Source organism: Chelonia mydas, chromosome 17, assembly GCF_015237465.2.
Source record: "Chelonia mydas isolate rCheMyd1 chromosome 17, rCheMyd1.pri.v2, whole genome shotgun sequence".
NCBI lineage: Eukaryota > Metazoa > Chordata > Testudines > Cheloniidae > Chelonia > Chelonia mydas.
The window spans coordinates 22,077,195-22,100,991 of NC_051257.2; the positions used below are offsets into that span (position 1 = coordinate 22,077,195).

At 47.8% G+C, this 23,797-nt stretch overlaps 1 protein-coding gene and 1 long non-coding RNA gene across 5 annotated transcripts in view; one reads left to right on the forward strand and one right to left on the reverse strand.

The window, feature by feature from the left end:
• The window catches only part of FKBP6 (FKBP prolyl isomerase family member 6 (inactive)), a 48,317-nt gene that overhangs the window by 20,144 nt on the left and 4,376 nt on the right, over positions 1 to 23,797 (forward strand). The gene's annotated exons all lie outside the window — the stretch shown is intronic.
• On the reverse strand, positions 106 to 23,797 carry LOC119563907. Of its 2 annotated transcripts, none has more exons than XR_005222693.2 (3): positions 23,614 to 23,797; positions 4,484 to 4,661; positions 106 to 390 (listed from the first exon to the last, which is right to left on the reverse strand). It is a non-coding gene; the product is annotated as an uncharacterized LOC119563907 (long non-coding RNA). The 2 variants fall into 2 exon arrangements; XR_006286346.1 differs by having other exon boundaries at positions 4,484 to 4,697.

The window sequence follows — 23,797 nt, forward strand, 5'->3', positions numbered from 1 at the left end:
GACCCACCAGTACTGATCGAGGGGAGACAGAAAATACAGGACAATTTGTCCGTTTAAGAAAAAGTCAGGACACCTGCAGGAGGGCTTAAATATGGGACTGTCCCTTTAAAAACGGGACATTTAGTCACCCTAATGCTATGAGGAAAGATGTGGTGTTCTTCGAGTGCTGTCCCTGTGGGTGCTCCACTCCAGGTGATGGTGCGTCCTGGCGCCGTTGATCGGAGATCTTCAGTAGCAGTGCCTGGTCGGGATGCATGCGCTCAGCTGCTGTCTCGCGGCATTGTTAGGGTCTGCCTGAGCGTGTGCATCCTGCACCCCCCCTCAGTTCCTTCTCAAACGTCCTTGGCTGAAGACGGGATTCGGGGCAGTGCTGAACCTCTTCCCTGGTCACTGAAGGAAATAAGTACAAAGACATAGAAATAGTGAGAAATATTTCCTTTCCCTTAGAATAGTTAACCTAATTTAAAAAAACAAACAAACAAAAAAACCCAAACTTTTTTCCTCACGTTCGTCTCCCATTGAAACGCCCTCTCCAAACATTCCTAGTTCAATAATGCCAGGGTCCCCAGGATTTAAGAAATGCAACTCCTGCAAGGAGCCTATGCTGTGGTCTGACGGACACTTACACTGTGTTAAGTGCCTCAGTGAGACACACGTCCCTGCTAAGTGCATTCATTGTACCAGCCTGAAAACCAGGGCTTGTCGTGACAGGGGCTTGTGGCTAAAAATGCTCCTGATGGAGAAATCCCTACAGCCACCTATGGAGATGGGCAATAGTAAGCTCTCTCCCAAACGCTCCTTGGCTAGGTCAGAACCGATTGGGAGCGCGGCTTCACCGTCTCAAGCGAAGAGGCAGGAAGCCCCAGTGTCACCTCACAGAAGGTAAAGGGTCTCATGTGAGATCTTTACACTTGGTGCTGACAGCACCAAAGGCAGGCGCCTCCAACCGCCCCAGCACTTCAGCCATGGCTCATGCGGAGTGCAAAAGCAGGGATCCAACTTCCCGCAGTGGGAAGCTCTCCTTGGCACCGAAGACAGACCTGGTGCTGACAGTGCATTCTACCCCGGCCCCGACAAGAATGTCAGCACCAAACCTGCCCATCACTCCCACAGCAGACGCGGACCCCCTGCAGGGTGCCCATAGACGGCCCACAGCACCCACAAAAGCAAAGCAAAAGTCGCTGAGGGCTTCCGCTCACACTTCACACTCTGCAGGATCACACCCCATGGAGCAGCAGCAATTTTTACATCAAGAGGACATCTCAGTGACCCCTGAGCCTGACTCTTCGCGCCGTGACACACAGCGCTCACTGTTTGACCAGCTGCTCTCGCCACCCGACCTGGCTACCCTCACTGTCAGCGAGACCGACATGCAGCAGCAGGCAGAGTTCTCCCCACCTGCTTCTCCTCCTCCACCAGAACCATATATACCTCAAGGCACGGTGCCTCACAAGCACCAGCCTCAGTTTCCCTACTTTGTTCCCCCATGGGTGGGACCTCACTTCTTTTACCCCATGTCTTGGCCTCAGTGGTACCCTTGGTTGGCTTCTGCTGCCACTCATCCTCGTGACTCTTCCACCAGACCACAAGCTTGTTCTGCACCTCTGTCTCCAGCTCCATGCACAACTAGAGCTCCTGACTCCCTCCCCCTCCCGGAAGAGGTGGGCTATGAACCATACCCTAATTCACCGATTCTTAACTTTCCATCAGCTCCTCATGCCTCCACCTCCACAGAATGTGGACGATTTTAAGCAATTCCAAGAACTTTTCAAGGGGGTGGCACTCAGCCAGGACATTCCTTTAGAGGAGGTCCAGGAGACACAACACAGGCGCCTCAAAATCCTCCAACCCTCTGCGCACTCAAAGATCGCGCTACCCATAAACAAAGCACTGCTAGAACCAATTGACACCCTCTGGCAGACCCCTGCCTCCATCCCACCAACATGCAGAAAGGCTGAACGTAAATATTGTGTTCCCACTAAGGATGTAGATTTCTTATTTTCTCATCCACAACCAAATTCTCTTGTAGTGGATGCAGCGACACACAGGACAAAACAGCCACAATATCGGCCCACCCCGCAGGACAAGGACCTCAGATGGCTTGACCTCCTGGGCCACAAGGGTTATACCTCTTCTGCTTTGCAATTCAGAATTCCAAATTACTCTTCCCTACTTGCAAGCTATGACTTGGACAACTACAACAAGCTGTTTGATTTTATCTCCCATATCCCAGAGGACAGGAGAGCAGACTTTCAGTCCTTGTTGAGGGTCAGTTGGTGTCCAGGACAGCGCTACAAGCATCCCTGGACATGGCGGACACAGCAGCCCGCACTACCGCAACTGCGGTGGTCATGTGCAGGTCTTCCTGGCTGTCTGCATCTGGTTTCCCCGAAAAATCTGCAGACCAAAGTGGAGGACCTCCCCTTTGATAAAGATAAGCTTTTTTCTAAAAAAAATCCGATGAAGTCCGTCACACTATGAAAGACTCTAGAGCAACCCCGCGCACACTGGGCATGTCTCCTGGGGAGGGATGGGTATAATGGTATCAACCTTATCCGAGGCGCCGCACACAACAATATCACCAGCCCCAGCCCGGACCATATGATATAGGGAGGAATCACCTCCTAGGCGCAGACAAAACCATGCACAACCAGCTACCTCCCACCCTTCGGGAAACAAACAGCAATTTTGAAGTGTTGGTCGGGGGTTTGCGTGACCACCCTTTGACTCTGCCACCTATTTGCCCATTTGGCCACCACCTCCAGGTTTTCCACCATGCCTGGCAACAGGTCTCACAGGAACATTGGATCCTGGAAATAGTTCGTTCAGGTTACTCCATCCCTTTCATATCCTCCCCACCCACCCTTCCCCGTCCCTCTTCAGGGCCCCTCTCACGAGCACCTACTTCGCGTAGAAGTGGCTCATCTTCTACAGCTAAGTGCAGTGGAGCCTGTACCAACGCAACGTTGGGGAAAAGGGTTCTGTTCACTACCGTCCCACTACATTCTGACCCAGAAGGAAGGCGGGGGATGGAGACCTATACTAGACCTACGCCGGCTGAACAAATTTGTATGTGTACAGAAGTTCAAGATGGTCACATTGGTCACAATCATACCCACACTGGAACAAGGGGACTGGTTCACAGCCCTCGACCTACAAGACGCCTATTTTCACATATCCATTCATCCAGCACAGAGGCGCTTCCTACGATTCACACTCGGACACGACCATTTCCAATATAGAGTATTCCCATTCTCCACAGCACCGAGAGTATTCTTCAATACCCTAGCCGTAGTCGTGGCCCATCTCCACAAACATTGGATCATACTTTTCCCCAACTAGACGATTGCCTCATCAAAGGTGGCTCATACGATGAGACATTAAAAGCGACCCGTTTTGCCATCTCCTTCTTCCACATTCTAGGTCTGCAAATAAACTTCTAAAAATCCACCCTGACACCCACACAGCAGATCAAATTCATCAGAGCCCATCTGGACTCAACTGGAACTAGAGCCTCGCTCCCACACAACAGATTCCTCACTGTTACACATTTCATACGCATGCTCTCCGTTTGCCCCAGAATACAGGCAAGAACCTGCCTACAACTTCTTGGCCACGTGGCATCCACCACCTTCGTGGTCAAGTGTGCCAGGCTGCACATGAGAGGTCTTCAGGGTTGGCTCAACTCCAACTACAAACCCAGCAGACACAGCTTCTGCATGACACTAACTCCTCCAGCGAGCGTATTGGCCTCCCTACATTGGTGGACAAAACCAGAGAACACATGCTAGGGCGTTCCCTTCCATCAACACTCCCCAGTGCTTATGCTTACCACGGACGCTTCCCTGATAGGTTGGGGAGCGCACCTGGGGGAACACCCGACACAGGGCCGCTGGTCCCTGTCCGAGACACGTCTGCACATAAATCTCCTAGAGCTCAGAGCAGTCAGACACATCTGCCTTCACTTTCTCTCCATCATAAAGAATAAATCCATTGGATCCTGACAGACAATATAGCATGTATGTTTTACATCAGCAGGAAAGGGGAAGCACTACTGCACTCCCTATGCATAGAAGCCATCTGGTTATGGAATCGGTGCATACAACATCACATAAAAATCACCGCTTCCTTCCTGTCCGGGTGTGTCAACGCTACCGCCAATACACTCAGCAGACACTTCTCCGAGGAACACGAATGGGAATTGCATCCCACGATACTACGACAGCTCTTCTCCCACTGGGGCACCCTGTCGATAGACCTCTTTGCCACAACCCAGTACCGCAAATGCCATCTATTTTGCTCCAGAGCGGGACTCAGGACCACATACCTAGGAGATGCATTCCTCATCCCATGGAACAACTCCCTCATGTATGCTTTTCCACTGATCCCACTGATACACAGGGTTCTACACAAGATCAGAGGGGACAAGACCAGGGTCATGCTTATTGCCCTGGCTTGGCCCAGACAGACATGGTATCCTTACCTGCTGCACATGTCCATCCGTCTTCCAAGGACTCTCCCCAGCAGACCAGATCTGCTCTCTCTCAGGACAACAGCTGGCTTCTTCATCCACAGCTCCAGAAACTCCATCTGACGGCGTGGTTCCTTCATGGTTTCAAACCCACGAACTAGCCTGTTCTGAGCAGGTCCAGTATGTCCTCCTGCACAGTAGAAGAGACTCCACTCATAAGACTTGCCTGCGAAAGTGGAAATGCTTCTCTGTATGGTGCTCCCATAGACGCTTGACGCCCCACGCCGTGACCCTCCCTGACATCCTAGATTACCTTTTGAAATTAAAACAGGGCGGGCTCTTGCTCAGCTGCATCAGAGTACACCTTGCAGTTCTCACCACCTTCCATGATTTGCTGGACAGATATTCACTTTTTGCCCACCCCACAATAAAACGCTTCCTCACAGGCCTGCAAAATCTCTACCCTGAGATTCATCCACCAGCGGCCGCCTGGAATCTCAACCTTATCCTCCGAGGTCTTATGAAACCTCCCTTCAAGCCCTTAGCTACCTCATTCCTGCTCCACATGTCTATGAAAGTAGCTTTCGTGGTTGCCATAATGTCAGCGAGAAGAATAGGGGAAATAAGCACCCTGATGACCTACCCTCTCTACACGACCTTCTCTAAAGACAAGGTTACCTTGCGACCCCACCCTACATTTCTCCCCAAAGTGGTGTCTATCTTCCACCTTAACCAGCCAACATACATGCCTGCATCCTATCCCAAACTTCATAGGACTCCACAGGAAGCGGCATTACATACCCTTGACATCAGACTGGTAATCGCATTTTATGTAGATGGACTAAGCCATTTTGTAAATCCCCTAGGCTGTCTCCACTTCGGAGAGATTGAAGGGTGCGGCTATCTCTAAGCAACGACTCTCCAAGTGGATCTCTGACTGCATCAGATCCTGTTACCAGATTCAGAATGCTCAACCGTGCCAGGGCATTAGAACTCATTCTACTTGGGCGATGTCAACATCAGTTGCATTCCTCCATAACGTACCTATTACTGACATCTGCAAGGCAGCCATGTGGGCATCTGACCACACTTTCGCCAAACATTATGCTATCGCACAGGATACTACGGCAGACACCATAGTAGGTCACACGCTACTGTCTACAGTGGTCACTGCAGCAACTCCAAAATCCCACCAACCATAGTGGGTACTGCTTCACATTCACCTGGAGTGGAGTACCCACAGGGACAGCACTCAAAGAAGAAGAGAAGGTTACTCACCTTGCAGTAACTGAGGTTCTTCAAGATGTGTGTCCCTAAGGGTGCTCCACTACCCACCCTCCTTCCCTCTACTTTGGAGTACTACTCTCTCATCTCTGTGGTAGAGAAGAAACTGAGGGGGGTGCGGGACGTGCGTGCTTAGGCAGACCCTAACTATGCCACGGGACAGCAGCTGAGCACATGCATCCCAACCAGGCACCGCTACCGAAGATCTCTGATCAATGGCACCGGGCCACACCATCACCTGGAGTGGAGCACCCACAGGGGGACACATCTTGAAGAACCTCAGTTACTGCAAGGTGAGTAACCTTCTGCTCTCAGAGAGGAGGGTTATCAGTTGGGCAGTCTAGCAGCAGATCAATGGGTTAGGAAATCGCTAAACTGGCAACAAGAACATCTTCAGCAACTCATTCTTCCCCTCACAACCCCCACGTCTCCTGCCTGATCACCACAGCAACGGCAAGTTCCAGGGAAAGCTAGGTGTGGCCTGCCTTATAAGAGAAAATTGCTTCAGAGGGTCAATCTGGAGTTCTGCTTCATGGTATTGAGATGCTGGGTAATCTTAATATGCATTTTAAACAGGACTGCAGGCCTCCAGAGAAGGCCATATGTCTTATCACAGTGGCTGAGGACAGAATGCAGCAGTACATTGGCAGGGACATGGCTTCAGAATGTTGGGATTGGCTGTCCCTAGACTGTGGTGCATTAGTGATATGTGCTTTAGCTAAAGTGGAATTTGGGAGGCTTTCAGAATTCTGAGATTGGCCTTTTGCTGTATAGGTGAGTAATTCTGCTCTTTGAGTTGGATGTGTATCCCAATTGCAATATCTGAACTGGCGCTAAGAACTTGGAACTGGGGTGGGGTTTTTTGTTTTTTGTTTTTTTGTTTTGATACCACTAAATCTTTGTTGTGAGCAAATCCATAAACTACTTCCAATCACACGTGCTTCTACTCTAAGGCCATGGAAAGATTGGCCTGCAGGAAATAAAGGGGTATATCAGTCAAGTGACTATATCAAGGTCATAAAAACAAAAACCTTCATATATGATCTGATCTTGGTTGAGATACCCTGACCTGCGTATCTCCAAAATGTGGCTGGAGAACTCTGCCAGCCCTGTGCTCTCACCTCAGATATACTCCAAGGCTGGTAAATAAGGCATGTCTCCAGGGTTTGCATCCGAGGCCATGCAAGAGAGCCACACTCTTAAATCAAAATCCTTCTTAGTGTATGTGCTGGAGTACCATTCCCAAATGACAACAGTCTTGATAGGCACATTTCCTAACTACCAACTCCCATCTGAAACTGAAGGAGCTTAAGTCAGATTCAACATTGGAGTCCACTGCGCTCAAAATAACTAGCTTCACCCTTGTAAAGCCGGACGAATTGGCTGGCCAATAATCTCAGCTTCCCAGGAGCAATCATGGCTTACATCCAGGCTAGTAGTGTCTGAGAGTCACACACTGGATCTAGTCTGCAGTGAGTAGAGATGTAGCAGTCACCTTCTTATCCTAATCCATAAATCAACTTCAGGTTCAATTTAGAAACTTCTCCAGCCCCACTCCCAATCTTGTCTATTAGCAGCTAAACAAATAGACCTGTTCGCAAAGACTGATGGACCTCATACACTTCCAAAACTGCACATCAGGGAAGCCATCCTCCCTCAGGATCAATGGCCCTGTTCCATTTCACTGCCTGCACAGGTCACTTATGGTTCTCTGATCAATTCTGCTGAGGCTGAAGTGTCAGTACGGAGACCTTCTATGCAGGTAGTGAATGCTACAGATCTCCTTCTCTGTGACCATAGCATCTGCCAGACACCGACCAGAGGAACTGTTCTGACTTATATGCCTAATAAACCCAGACTGCCTACAGATAAGCACAGGAGCTCTCTTCTCTTGCTGACAGAACTGTGAGAATCTGATAACTTTTGGGTCATGAGAGAAACATATTGGAGCAGAAAGCAGCATTCCACCATCCGCTTTGAGAACTGAGCTTAGTTCCACACATGGGACTGACAAGTCCATGCCACTGTTGTGGTGGTTAGGGGGCATCTCAGGCCCAGCAAGGGAAAAGATGTGGATAAAAAACCTGGCATGCTTCTATAACATCTAAGCAATTAAGTGTGGTCTGGAGTTTTGTGTCTGCACTGGCATTATTCCCATTGTAATCATCCTAAATCTTCTCAACCCCTTATTAAGCACACAGAAAAAGGAAAACAGTTAAATGCTTTAAAACATAAAGAATAAAGAAAAGTAGTAATTGCAGCACCTTAGAGACTAACCAATTTATTTGAGCATAAGTTTTCGTGAGCTACAGCTCACTTCATCGGATGCATACTGTGGGAAGTGTAGAAGATCTTATTATGTACACACAAACCATGAAAAAATACCTCCTCCCACCCCACTCTCCTGCTGCTAATAGCTTATCTAAAGCGATCACTCTCCTTACAATGTGTATGATAATCAAGTTGGGCCATTTCCAGCACAAATCCAGGGTTTAACAAGAACGTCGGGGGGGGGCGGGGGGGTAGGAAAAAACAAGGGGAAATAGGCTACCTTGCATAATGACTAAGCCACTCCCAGTCTCTGTTCAAGCCTAAGTTAATTGTATCCAATTTGCAAATGAATTCCAATTCAGCAGTTTCTCGCTGGAGTCTGGATTTGAAGTTTTTTTGTTGTAAAATAGCGACTTTCATGTCTGTAATCGCGTGACCAGAGAGATTGAAGTGTTCTCCGACTGGTTTATGAATGTTATAATTCTTGACATCTGATTTGTGTCCATTTACTCTTTTACGTAGAGACTGTCCAGTTTGACCAATGTACATGGCAGAGGGGCATTGCTTGCACATGATGGCATATATCACATTGGTGGATGTGCAGGTGAACGAGCCTCTGATAGTGTGGCTGATGTTATTAGGCACTGTGATGGTGTCCCCTGAATAGATATGTGGGCACAGTTGGCAACGGGCTTTGTTGCAAGGATAGGTTCCTGGGTTAGTGGCCATGTTCATTGGTCAAACTGGACAGTCTCTACGTAAAAGAGTAAATGGACACAAATCAGATGTCAAGAATTATAACATTCATAAACCAGTCGGAGAACACTTCAATCTCTCTGGTCACGCGATTACAGACATGAAAGTCGCTATTTTACAACAAAAAAAACTTCAAATCCAGACACCAGCGAGAAACTGCTGAATTGGAATTCATTTGCAAATTGGATACAATTAACTTAGGCTTGAATAGAGACTGGGAGTGGCTTAGTCATTATGCAAGGTAGCCTATTTCCCCTTGTTTTTTCCTACCCCCCCCCCCCCCCCCCCCCGACGTTCTTGTTAAATCCTGGATTTGTGCTGGAAATGGCCCACCTTGATTATCATACACAATGTACGGAGAGTGGTCACTTTGGATAAGCTATTAGCAGCAGGAGAGTGGGGTGGGAGGAGGTATTTTTTCATGGTTTGTGTTTATATAATAAGATCTTCTACACTTTCCACAGTATGCATCCGATGAAGTGAACTGTAGCTCACGAAAGCTTATGCTCAAATAAATTGGTTAGTCTCTAAGGTGCCACAAGTACTCCTTTTCTTTTTGTGAATACAGACTAACACGGCTGTTACTCTGAAACCTGTCATAAAGAATAAAGGCATTTATTTTAACTCTTTTCCTTATTCACTTTTACTGTACAGAGTCTCTTTTAGGGGGGAAGTTACTGCTTGACGGTCTCTTTAAATGATTTGATCTGTTCTTTTTTTGAGGGGTTGAAGAAAGTTATTTTAAATGTTGTTGCTGTTGAAGTCCAATCCTGTTTCTATTAAGTCCAATACAGGGAGAAAGAAAGGTTCTTCTTCGAGTGATTGCTCATGTGTATTCCATAATAGGTGTGCGTACTTGCCACGTGCACTGGTGCTGGAAGTTTTTCCCCTAGCAGTACCCGTAGGGTGGGAGCGTCCCCCGCGACCCCTGGAGTGGTGCCTGCGTGGCGTAGTTTAAGGGGAGCTGCGCGCTCCCCCCACCCTCAGTTCCTTCTTGCCGCCAGTGAAGGTGTGTCGGAACTACTGTGCTCTAGCTTTGCTGTAGCTCGATCCCCAGTACTGTTAATTTGTTCAGTGTTAGTACCTGTAGTTAGTTAGCTGTTTAGTTAGTCAGCAAGCCTGGGCCCACCCCGGGATTTAAGTCGTGCGGCTCTTGTAAGTGTTCTATGCCAAGAAGTGACCCGCACGCAGACTGTTTGTGCTGTTTGGGAGAAACCCATATAAGCAAAAGGTGCAAGATTTGCAAGTCATTTAAGCCTCAGACCAAAAGAGAAAGGGACATTAGGTTCTGGGCCATCCTGATGGAGTCAACATTGACCCTGACTCTGGCACGCTGCTCCGAACCGGTACCGCAGCGTCAGTATGCAGCAACCCTCCCGTGCCATCGACCAGTCGGCATCACTCCCCGTTCACAGGGCACGCCAAGAGGGCCAGGAAGACTCCCTCTTCGCAGCGGCACCAAGGGAAATCTGGGACAGAGGCTAGACCCATGTTGGGCAGTCCTCACTCCCCACTCCCCAGGCCTCCGACTCACGTTGAGCAGAGTAGCCTGGATGCCTTCCACTCCTGAAGCCCTCCACGTGGCCCAGCCTGTTGGTAAACAGCACCAAATCCACGTTAAACTCTATGCGTTGGACCAGGACTATCAGGGTGCTCCTGGACGCAGTGTCGGCCACAGCCTCTCTCCCACCAAACAGATTCAAGACCCTTGAAAGGTCTCATGGACTCGGTTTCAAAGTTCCCGGTGACAACAGCCAGGGTTTGCCTGCAGCTCTTGGGTCACATGTCGGCGTGCATGTACGTGGTCCATCATGCCAGACTCAGGATGAGGCCTCTCCAACTCTGGTTGGCCTTGAAGTTCTCCCAGGCCGCGGACAGGATGGACAAGATCCTCACTGTGCCTGACTCATAGAATCATAGAATATCAGGGTTGGAAGGGACCTCAGGAGGTCATCTAGTCCAACCCCCTGCTCAAAGCAGGACCAATCCCCAACTAAATAAACTCTGTGATCACCTCCCTACGGTGATGGTCTGCCTCAAACAACATGCTTCAAGGGATCCCATTCAGGTACAGGTCCCCGTCGTTGGAGCTGGTGTCCGACGCGTTGGACCTGGGTTGGGGGGCCCATGCTGGGAACCTTCAGACCCAAGGCCTGTGGCCGGCCCAAGACCTGACTCTACATATAAACGTCAAGGAACTCTGGGCAGTGTGGCTGGCGTGATTGGCCTTCCACTCGCACCTGGAGGGCAAGGTAGTCAGGGTTTTCGCGGACAACACAGCCTCAGTGTTCTATATCAACGGGCAGGGCAGAGCCCGATCCTCTGCCACGAAGCCCTCAGGCTGTGGGACTTCTGTATAGCCTACAACATCCACCTGAAGGCCTTCCACCTACCGGGTGTCCAGAACAAGAGAGCGGATTGCTTGATCAGGGACGTTTCCTCACAACATGAGTGGTCCCTCCACCCGGAAGTGACCCACTGGCTTTTCTGAAGGTGGGGAACTCCCCAGGTGGACCTATTCGCAGCTCGGCAGAACCAGCGATGTCCCTGGTTCTGCTCCTGGGGGAGGGGGGGTCTGGGGAGAGGCGCTATCTCTGATGCCTTTATCCTGTCCTGGTCAGGCCGGCTTCTCTATGCCTTCTACCTGTTCCCTCTAATCAGCAGGGTCCTGGAGAAGATAAAGACTGACAAGGCCTGGGTCATCCTGATTGCCCCGGTGTGGCCCAGGCAACATTGGTGCAGGATCCTCACGGGCCTGGCGGTAGCTGTGCCGTGGCCATTGCCGCTCCACCCGGACCTGCTCTCTCAGGACCAGAGCTGCCTCCTCCATCCCACCCTAGTGGTTCTTCACCTCACGGCGTGGCTGCTCAGTGGTTAGGCGTAGAGGAGAGGACATGCTCAGAACAGGTTCAGTGTGTCCTCCTTGAAAGTAGACTGCCCTCCACTCGCTGTGCTTATTTGGCGAAGTGGTCCCATTTTGCTAGATGGGCGGCGGACCACGGTGTATCTCCCACGACCGCTCCAATCCAGCTTATTCTTGACTACCTCCTCCACCTGAGAGCCCAGGGCCTGGTGCCTTCATCAGTCAAGGTGCACCTGGCAGCCATATCAGCCTACCATCCGCTGGTGCAGGGGCACACAGTATTTTCCCATGCTATGACTGGCCAGTTCCTCAGGGGTTGGACTGTCTTTTCCCATATTCTAGACCCCCAGTCCTGCAGTGGGACCTGAACTTGGTGTTGGCTTGTCTCACTGGGTCCCCTTTTGAACCACTGGCCACGTGCTCCTGGTCTCGCCTCTCGTGGAAGGTGGCCTTCCTGGTTGCAATCACGTCGGCCAGGCAAGTCTTGGAGCTCGGGGCCCTGACCTCCGAGCCGCTGTACACGGTTTTTCATAAAGATAAGGTCCAGCTCTGCCCACACCCCACATTCCTCCCGAAGGTGGTCTCCGCCAACCACATGGGTCAGGACATTTTTCTTCCGGTCCTCTGCCCCAAGCGTCCAGTGAGGAGTGCCATCTCCAAACGCTCGATGTGCGACGGGCTCTGGCTTTCTACCTTGAGTGGACCAAGCCATTCAGAAAGTCCTCGCAACTGTTTGTTGCTTCGGCTGAGCGTGCAAGGGGCCAGCTGATTTCCACTCAGCGGCTTTCCAATCGGATCACTTCGTGTATCTGTTATGAGCTGGCAGGTGTTCCCCCCGCCGCGCATTGTGAGGGCACACTTGACTCGGACGCAGGCCTCATCAGCTGCCTTCATGGCCCATGTCCCCATCCAGGACATCTGTAGGGCCGCCGCGTGGTCTTCGGTTCACACATTCACCTCGCACTGTGCAATCGTCTCCCAAAGCAGGGATGACGCTGGGTTCGGCAGGGCTGTCCTCTGTCCTGGGAACTTGTGAACTCCTACCCACCTCCAACAGACATAGCTTGGAATCACGTATTGTGGAATTCACATGAGCAATCACTCGAAGAAGAAGAAAAGACCGTTACCTTTTCCGTAACTGGTGTTCTTCGAGATGTGTTGCTTATATCTATTCCACACCCCACCCTCCTTCCCCTCTGTCGGAGTTGTCTGGCAAGAAGGAACTGAGGGTGGAGGGAGCGCGCAGCTCCCCTTATATCGCGCCAGGCAGGCGCCATGCCAGGGGTCGTGGGGAGCGCTCTTCCCCTCCCCCCCCGGTACTGCTAGGGGAAAAACTTTCCGCACCGGTGCATGTGGCGAGCACGCACGCCTATTGTGGAATAGACATGAGCAACACATCTCAAAGAACACCAGTTATAGAAAAGGTAACTGTCTTTTAACAAAAGATACGTTATCTGTCATCTTCTCTGCTTGTTTTCACTTGCAACCAAGCTTTCTGGAGAGAAAGGCCCAATACACACTGCTGTTAGCTTTTCTGAGATCTGGCAAACTTAACCAACATTGGGAGGTGTTGCTTTCTGGTCACAGGCACATAGCAGTGTTGCAAAAGGTGGAGTTGTCTTGGTCAGTTAAGCCAGGCTCTTGTTAGATGGGGCAAAAAGAGACATCCTTTTCCTTCCTCATCTAGGGGGAGGGTTTAACAGCAGAACCATAAGTTCACATTTCAGATGTTCAGGATTTTGCCAAACAGGTTGGGATGTCATCTGGTTCCCTTTCTGGCTTGCAGTGGAAGCCCACTGGTTCCGTGGTGGATCCCAGGAGACAGGAGGGGCAGCAGCAGCCATGATGTGGTGACACTTCCTCCTTCCTGTCCTGCTGCCCCCCAGAGTCTTTCCCTGATCTCCAGATACACAGTGCCCAAAAGGGGGAGGCAGACTCTTCCCATTGTGATTAACCAATCAAAGTATTCTGATTTCAACCTAACCACCTTCTCCCATTTACAGAATCTTTCTGATTGTTGTCCTGTCTACCTGTGACTTAACCTGAAGCTTGTCCTTTTAACATTAACAATCCAGTTTGTACCAGCATTGGTCTCCAGCTTTGGCTTGTTTTTATAAACAGTTTTATATCGCTGACGGAGCTGCGTTTGTAACCTTGCATATCTTAGAATACAGGCCTCTGCTCGCCACCCACCTGCAGTTTGTCTGTGTGCCCCTACTAGCTGGTGAGAACCGTTAGGGAGATCACTGTCTCCCTGGGGGCAGTCTAGCGCTTGCCTTGAGACATGCTGTAGTCTGACTGTCTTCTAAGTGTCTTATGCCAACAATCTTCATTATGAGACGCGGTAGCGAATGGACCTCAGCAGCATGTGACTCTCTTGCTGATCCCCTCAATCCCTCCCTTCCCAATCAGGGTTCAAACCAGCTCATGGCACAAACAATGCTGCAGGTAGTGAAGGATGAACTCACTACAGCCCACAGATAAAATGTGCCAGTACTTCATGTACTGTAGTTATTGATCCCCACTCTTGTGTCTTCATGTGCCTTAAACACTGAGGTTTTAACCCTTTGGAAAGTAGTGGCTGGGGCAATCCTCCCTTAGTTCAGCACCCGCAGTCCTATTCTTGCAGAGCAATGACAGGGTTAGCCAAGGACCAGCCAACGTCCACAAAGCAGAGTTGTATTTATTTATTTAGGAAAAAAAGCATTACAAAAACAGGACTTAACAACAGTAGAGAGTGAGGATTATGTGAGAGTGATCTTTCCCCTTATGCTAGGGTGGTCACTTCATACAGTTTTCTGTCCCTTGTTTACCAGTTTCTCTTTAACCAGGTCAAACCAGTCTGTGCAACTTTCCGCAAGGTGCAAAGCTTCTCCAGGCTGGTGATCAGCCCGGGGATTTGAGTTAATTACCGTGCAGTGATTTTAGTTCCCACAGGAAAGTCCGGTAACTCCCCTGTGGAGCTAGAATACAATACCTCGACCATGCAGGTACATGTAACATTTATAAAGTTGATGCTATAGTCCTTGGATATTCTATGCATCCGTAATATGTCACAAGTGTTATTCAAAGTAAGCCAGAGTAATGAGGTCTAACAAATATAATTTTAAATTTGTCTCGCTGGCTTTCAGGGCCTTTCTGCCTGACGCAAAGGGGAGAGTGATCCAGGTTCTACCATGTGTTACGTCAGTTTGCTCGTTCTAATGGCCACTGTTAGAAAGCAATTTCCATCCGTCAGTGTGTCCATCACCATGTTTTCCATGTTGGTGGTGGTGTTCTGGGTAAGAACAACGCCTCAGTGGATTGATCTCAAGTGAGGTTTGCTGTGTGAAAACGGCATATTTAAGAATTCTGTATTCTGTATGCCTTTGCAGAGAGAGAACTCAAAGATCTATTTGCAGGGGGGTGTCAACACTTCTTTTACAGAGTGGAAAGGAAAAGAGTGGGTTTTCTGGTTTTTGTTTTTCTGACAGGTGGCTTTTTACTGGACTGTAGCAAGGGGGTTCTTTTGTACAGTTCAACACTTTACTTCCCAAAGTATCCAGGAAGATAAAACACCAAGTCCAGCATTGTGGAGGGCTCCCTACAGGGCCCGTTAGTGCAGGTACTGGGAGCCCATCTAGCCTTGGCAAAAGCATCGGTAGTTCAACTCCCCACACTTCCCGATCATCTTGCATAGAAACAAGGTCAGATCTTCCTCTGGACACACAGGGTGGTTGTCTGGACCATGGAACCATAGCAGACTGTGACTGACTATTCTTTGTGACTTTTTCCTAACAACAATAATATTGCTGTACTTCCAAAGTACCCACAAGACAAACATATGTAGCAAAACGGCAGAGTCCTGTGGCACCTTACAGACTAACAGATGTATTGGAGCATAAGCTTTTGTGGGTGAATACCCACTTTGTCGGATGCATGTAGTGGAAATTTCCAGAGGCCGGTATAAATATTCAAGCAAGAATTAGGCTAGGGAAAACAAGGTTGGTTCCATCAGGGAGGATGAGGCCCTATTTGAGCAGTTGAGATGTGAACACCACGAGGAGATGCTGCTTTTGTCATTGGCAAGACAGTCACAGTCTGTGTTTAATCCTGAGCTGATGGTGTCCAATTTGCAAATGAACTGAAGCTCAGCAGTTTCTCTTTGAAGTCTGGTCCTGAAGTTTTTCTGCTGCAGGACGGCTGCCTTTACATCTGCTATTGTGTGTCCAGGGAGGTTGAAGTGTTCTCCTACAGGTTTTTGTATATTGCCATTCCTAATATCTGATTTGTGTCCATTTGTCCTTTTACGTAGGGGCTGTCCAGTTTGGCCGATGTACATAGCAAAGGGGCATTGCTGGCACATGGTGGCGTAGATTACATTGGTGGACGTGCAGGTGAATGAACCAGTGGTGGTGTGGCTGATCTGGTTAGGTGCTGTGATGGTGTCGCTGGTGTAGATATGTGGGCAGAGTTGATATTTTGATACCAGGCAGTGAAAAACTGTTACCGTGGAACCACCTCCAACATTCCCAGAATCTACAAAAATCATGATCCATGTTCTGGGTCCTAACTACAGTCGGTAAGAGACCAGAATTAACTTTTTGTAGTTTTAGTGTGCGCGCTTAAGTAGTCAGTCCAAATGTTCTGTTGCACATTGGGCCCATTGCTGTTTGTCCTGGCATGTTTGCCTCCTTTAACCTATTAATTACATGTTAGTGCCACAGTGGAAAATCACGATGGGGTGTTAACACAGTAGTACTGACGGCAATGCATTCAGCTACGCCAAGAACCTCATTCTTCCTTCAGGTGGTGGTCAGCCTTGGATCTGACTCCCACGAGTGACTGCAGCCTAGGTGTTGGAGGAGGAGTATGAAGCTGGGTGAGAGGGTTTTTTGCTGTTGTGACCGAGCTATTAATGCGTAATTTCCTGAGTAATAGAGTGGTGAGCCAGAACTCTGTTTTCCTTCCTCAACAGTTCTTTCCCAGAAGCAGCAGTAGGGGAAGGTTACCTTTCTACTTAGGTGTAAGCTTACATGCTCCTTTTTAAAATAGCCCTTCCTGAATCTGGGCTGGAAAAATGAAAGGTCCCTGTTTCGGTGTGGTTTGTTAATTCTCTGCACACTTAATGTGGCAGGGAAAGAGCGGCTCTAAAACAACATTCTAAAAAGACCAGTAGAGGCTGAGGAGTGACGTAACCCTTTAATTGAGAACGCCCCAGGGGAGAAATTGCTACTAGTAGATTCATAGGTTCTGTGGCCAGAAGGGGCCAGTGATGTGATATCTGGTCTGATCCCCCATATGGCACAGGCCACAGAACTGCTCCATAATAATGGCTAGAGCAGGTCTCTTAGAAAAACATCCAGACTTGATTTAAAAATGGTCAGTGATGTCAAATCCACTACAACCCTTGTTTTAATGGCGAATTACTCTCACTGTTACATTTATGCCTTATTTCCAGTCTGACACTGCCAATTAATGCGTTGAGCATTTTCCCCAAGGAAATTGAGAAGGGTAGAGGGTTAAACAGTAGGTGCCAGGTCATTGGTAAATATATATTGAATCATACTAGTGCAATAGGTTGCAGTGGCTGCTTTTCTTCCATTACAGTCACTGGAGCTCTTTGTCATTCATCCAGGCTTAAACTGTGAAAGTTGAGAACCCATAAATCCTCTAGTTCTTGTTTTGTGAAGTTCCTAGGGCTAGTGCCATTCTAGATTGCTTTTTAACCTTCCTCCGCCCGACAACTTTAAACTGAATGCAATCCATTGAGACTTTGCAATAGAATCTATTGTACGTGCTGCTGCCAAGGTTCTTCAAGGGTATCAGTTCACTCTACCACGAGGCCACTTCAGCATGCCATGGCAGAAACAAAAATGCATTGGCTAAATAAGTCCACATAAAGATCAAACCAAAACTCTTGCAGCTGTAATTAGCTCAAACGCTATCAAAAGGAAACTGTGGTTATCTAGAACTAATGCAGAAATGAGGTAAGATCTGTCTTAACTTGGGGTTACAGTCTGAAGTTTATGTTAAGCCAATCCGTAATTGGTCCTGTCTCATCATTTTATCTCAGGTCTACTGCCTGTGAACATTTGGAGTCAACTGATGCTTTAAAAAGAAACCACAGGTACTCCTTATAACATAATCTAATAAAATTACTCATTAAAATTACTCTCAAACCTTTCCCATATAGCCAACTTTAAAGAACCGCACATAGGTAAATTATTAAAGCCTTTTAGATTACTCACAGTCAATTTTGTTATCACCGGTGAGAAATTGGACTAATGTCTAGCTAAATTCAGTACTCAAGCCTACAATTTTGCCATTTTGTTGGATTTTTCTTAAAACTGTCTGATTCACACACACAACCTCTGTGTAGGTGTTCCCTGACAATAGTCATTTAATGCTGACCAGTTTTTGAAGTGCTTATTTGATTTTTTTTTTTTTTTTTTTTTTTTTACCTCCATTTGTTCTTGTAACAATTTCTCTGCATTGATCCAGGAACCTGGAGGCATGAACCTTACCTATTGACAAGTCAAGCTAGACATGATTAAGCATACCCAGCCTCTCTCTAATGCTTAGTACATGCTACTTGGCATCTCCAACTCGTCAGGGATGAGTGGCCTGGATCATCATTATTTTTTTTTTTCTATTTTGGAATATCAATTGGCCTGTCTCTAACAGCAAGCCTGTTTATGTGGTGTTGCCACAGATCAAGCTTGCAGATTGATCCTTTCCTGTCAGACAGGAATTGTAAAGTAGGGCATGCCTTTAGCTACCACAAGCAGTGTCTTGCTCCGAATAGACTTTCTTTGTGGAGATTCCGGTTGGCATAAATCTCTCCTCTCTCCCCTTCCATCCCCTTCTCCCCCCGATCAGACATGTGTCCCAAGGTGTGAAGAATGCTTCAGAAGTGATCATTTCAGTTTATACTCTGACCATGCTAAATACAGTACCTGACTTCTGGACATGCAAAAATACAGGCTGAACGGTGTTGCAACTGTTGCAAGGTAGCTCAGACATTGACAGCTGTTCATGGGAGCTGAAAACTCTCAGTACATTCTCACCTCAAGAATTCTGATAGGGTCAGCAGCTGGGATCAGCAAAATTCTGGGCACCATCTTCAATTCAGTTAGTCAACACCAAGACTCCTAGGCTCTTTAAATAGCATTTTAAAATTCTTGTTCATCCCACATGCATGTTTCAGCTCAGGCAAAGTGCAGATAAGTGTACGGAATGGAAAATAAAAGCTGTAAAACTGACTTCCTGGGACTTGCTTCTTGAATTGCAAATGGTGGCGGGATTTGCCCATCTCCAGAATTTTTTTAGGGTTGCAGGGAAAGCGGAGAAACTGAACATGTGCACTCGTGTCTACTGCCTCTTTCTAGCACAGCCCTGAATTCCACACTGGGAGAAAGGGAGGAGACGGATGATGAACATTTCAGAGAGCAAGAATTGTTAAGTGGGGTGCCTGTTTTCCATAGTGGGTTAACTTCTGGCAAAGAAAGACAGGGCCTGACTCTTTGCCCACTAAAAGTAGGTGGACTCCAATTGTTTGCTTTATCCTACTTCAGGGCACTACAATTGTACAATCAAAACTTTCACATTCCCCCCCCGCCCCCCCATCACCTACATACCTCAAGTGAGGGGATTTATTGTGTGCATATGATCAGTGCACATGCATGGTGTGTGGGGGGGGGGGGAGTTGTACATAGGTGAGGGGCCATTATCTGAAAACTTGAGGTAGGAAGTGAAAGCTGGGTTACCAAAGTTCACTGTTGTATTGTGAAGCCTGGACTGTTAGCATGGAAAGATTTCTGCTCCTTCACATGGCTGGGATGGAATTTTGTATCCATGCCTTGCCCTACAGAGCCTCGTGTAGGCAACAGGGAACTAAAGAAATCCTTCTTTCATATGCTGCTCTGTGAATGTGGAGCAGGCTCCTTAGAAATGTCTGTGCGCTCAGGGAGGAGGATAGTTTCATTCCAGAAGGATGAGTCTCCTTGTACTAAGGTGGGCCAAAGTTGAAAGCTTGCCTCTAATATACGCTCTAATTGTCATACACCAGAGAGAGAGAGGCTCAATGCTTAGAGCTGTTCCAATGACAACAAGCGCTGCTGAAATTACAGCAGGAAACTGTGACTCCTAAGGTCAAACGTCTAGATTTTAGGAATGGCGTCCAGATTGCTAGGCCTGCTATTAATTGGTGAGACTTGGCTGCCGCGCTGGGATTGGGTCGCCAGGTAGAAATGACTATAACTGGGCTTAGAACCAGCGGCTGCTGCCAATTAAACTGACCTAATGAGCTAAAAGACTTGCGAATAAACTGAGGAGTATGAGCATAATACAGTCAAAACTCCTGACTTGGGATAACTCCAGGCTTCAAGTAAACAGTGACTTGCTGCTCCCCTCCCACCCCACCCATTTATAGCTGAGGTATAGACTTTAAAAATGCCTCCTGCCCGTGCTATGTGGACTCATGGTACAGAGCTGCACATCTAAGACACTACCAAGTTCACACACATTTGTGCATGTTCCTTCAGCAGGTTCAAAATACCCTACCTGCGGGGGTTTCCCAGGTAAGGAAGTTCTGTGAAGTAGCTGAGTGCTGCTATAAATAACAAGAAGGCTTCATGCGTAACTTAACTAGACACCACCCCTGCTGGGAAAAGCCTCCATAAGGAGAAGAAGGAAAAAAGATTTATTAGGGTTGTTTCGCAACTCTTGTCTCTTCAGATCCCAGCCCTTCCTTCTGGTTTGCAGGACAGTGCTGTAGCTATGGCAGTGCCTGTGATGGGCTAGGGACGTCACAGATCTTGAAGGCAGGCCAATCCTTCTCCTGAGGCATTCTCAGTGTACAAACAAATGGACAGACAGAAATTAGGGGAAGAACACCACCAAAGTAGGGGTTTTTTTTAGATAAGTGAACTAGAGTCTTGAAGAATGAGGATGAGGCAGGGGCCTTGTGGATCAGTTCAGGGCGAGAGCATGCTTAGGGGGCCGTGTGGAAGAAGGCATAGAGGAGATGGTGTTAACAAGGACGTGAATAAGAGCATTAGGCACTAGCGTGTGCTCCAGTAACATTACTGCTCTGTGTAAGCTTTGGTGTTTTGCTCTCTTGGAATGTGATAACTTTGTTGCCAAAAAAAACCCCAAACAAGTTTGTGTTACGCTGATTCACATCAATATTTGTGCAAGGAGATGAGTCCCCACAGAGTGGTACAAATGACGGAGCTGTAGCACCAGAGAAATTCAAATACAATGTGCTGGTGAAAGGTCCAAGCCCTCTTCACCTTCCTTCCTCCCTCCCCTCTCTCCCTCTAAAAGGGGACTGTGGTAAGGAGGAGGTTCTGCGATTCCTATCAGGATACTGTCCCTGGACTGTGCTCAGGGGTGCCATCTTTAATATAGACACCTAGCTAGTAAGTGCCTGAAACATAGAGTCACAGAACTTTGCTGTTTGGAAGGGATCTCGAGACTTCCTCATGTCCAGCCCCTTGTGCTAAGGCAGGACCAAGTGAACCTAGACCAGACCTCAGAGCTGTTGTGTCCAATCTGTTCTTAAAATCTCCCGTGATAGGGATTCCACAACCTCCCTTGGAAGCCTATTTCAGAGCTCAACTACCCTTAGAGTTAGAAAGTTTTTGCTAATATCAAACCTAAGTCTCCCTTGCCACAGTTTAAGCCCATTACTTCTTGTCCTTTCTTCAGTGGGCATGGAGAATAATTGATCACTGTCCTCCTTTATAACAGCCCTTAACATATTTGAAGACTGTTATCAGGTCCCCACCTCAGTCTGCTTTTCTCAAGACTAGACGTGTCCTTTTTTTTAACCCTCCCTCATAGGTCAGGTTCTCTAAACCTTTATCACTTTTGTTGCTCACCTCTGGACGCTCTCCAATTTATTCACATCTTTCCTAAAGCACATAGGCCAGAATTGGACACAGGATTCCAGCTGAGGCCTCCCCAGTGCCAAGTAGAGCAGGACAACTACCTCCTGTGTCATACATGGGACACTCCTGTTTATACACCCCAGAACATTTAGTCTTTTTTGCCTGTGTATCAATTACATTTTTGGCTCATCTTCAGTGTGTGATCCATGATAATCCCCAGTTCCTTTTCAGCACCTAGCCAGTTAATGCCCCATTTTATAATTGTGCATTTGAATTTTCCTTCCTAAGAGTAGTACTTCGCACTTGTCTTTATTGAATTTCATCTTGTTCATTTCAGACTGATTCTCCAATTTGTCAAGGTCATTTTGAATTCTGATCCTGTCCTCCAGAGTGCTTGCAACCCCACCCAGCTTGGCCTCATCTGCTAATGTTAGCAGCACACTCTCCATCCATTATCCAAGTCATTAATGAAAGCATTCGCCAGTACCAGACCTAGGACTGACCCCTGCAGAACTCCATTAGATAGGACCTTCCAGCTTGACAGTGAGCCATCGATAACTACTCTTTGAGTTTGGTCTCTCAACATGAGGCCTCCCTACCCTGCACTCCTGAGGGAGGTGGGAGGGGGTCTCTGCTACACTTCTCCCCCGCCCTCCTGCTTGGCTGCTGCGAAGGGCTCTCTCTTACCCTGCTCTGATCTCAACCTCTGTTTTAGGGGAGATAGGAGGGGGGGACTCCATAAACAGAGCCTGCTTTTGGGACTTGGAGCTCTGTCTAGCAGCACTGCTGCTGTTATGAATCATTTGGCAGTAGTGGAAAAGTTGTTTGTCTCTTCAGTTTCGCTCTGCTGGCTGCAGGCTCTGGAATGCCAGACTTGGACTGGTTAACGTTCAGTTTTGTGTGGGAGCAGCTGACCTTACAACCGTAAGAGCTAGAAACGTAATTTTTAATGAGAGCTTGAGCCAATGGCAAGCATTTCCGGTCCTGCCATATGGTACCATGTAAAATCCATGTGCAATTCCTTTCCTTCTGACTTAACTCTTCTTGATACAAGACATTCTGATAATAGCAAATTACATATTTTTAGCTGATGTGATTTTTAGATTGGTGTCACTTCACCAGGAAGAGACAAATTTGTTAAACCGCTTTCTTCCCTTTCTAATATCCTGCTCCTACTGTGTTGGAAAATATATGAGCCAGTCATGCCAGAATTGCACATTCCTGGAGTGGGGTTTGGTGTGGTGAGCATATAAATAGTTAGTTCTTTCTCAAGGGGAACATGTTCAGATTAAACAGACTTGATCAGGAAAAAAATAACTTTGTATGCAAACAGCAAATGGCAGCAAAAATCTAAATTGCCACCTTGAACCTTGTCTCGTATATTTCCTGAGGGCCTGCCCTAAAGGATAGGTCTGAAACTTAAAGCAGTTGCAGCCCTGTCAACTGTAGCTGCCTCAGGCCAGTAATTGCAGGGATCTTGCATCCCAGGCCTTCAGCTGTGAGTGCCTTTTCTGTATTTAGAGCAGAACCCCCTGGCCAATTAAATTACTCAGTCAGATTTAATCAATAAGAGCATTAAACCGCATGGCAATTGGACAAGCAGCTTCCAATTTTTTAGACTGAGCTATTGCACGTTCTTACCAGATACTTCGTTGCCTACTCTCAAGCATACCGATTTTCCAGAAGTAGCTAACTTTAGATACACACACACTGAGGAGCTCAGACAGTGGAATTCAAAAGGAGTGAGAAGGAGCAAAGAGAACTCCTGCTAACTGTAGACCAGCCAGCTGTGTTCCTTTTTAAATCTGGCTGGTCTGGAGATCTGGGACATAAACTTCTTGAATAGTACAGTACACCACTGGTGTGCATACTGTTCCCAAGCTTTGGTTGTACCTTACGGAGGGCTCCTCTATAGCTTGAGCATGGAAGGCGCCATATTGACCTGAAGGCCAGCTTTGAAAACGAACACACACCCTAACGCTCTTGGGCTGTAGTATATCATCAGACTTTAAACTGAAATCCCGATTGAAATTGGAGGCATCCTGTGTAAAACTGATGGCTCATTCTCTTTGTAAAAGTAGCTTTCGTCTTACCCTTCTGGAGAGCTGCTTTTCTTTCATTTAAAAGCTCAAGCTCGTCTTCTGTTTAAGGCTGCATCTTACTCACAGAAGTCACAAATTCCATTACCGGTTTTTATTTAACGATCTCCATGACTTTTTGACCCGATGGATGTTTCCATGTGGATGGATGGGTGTGATGCCAAGCAGATGGACCTGT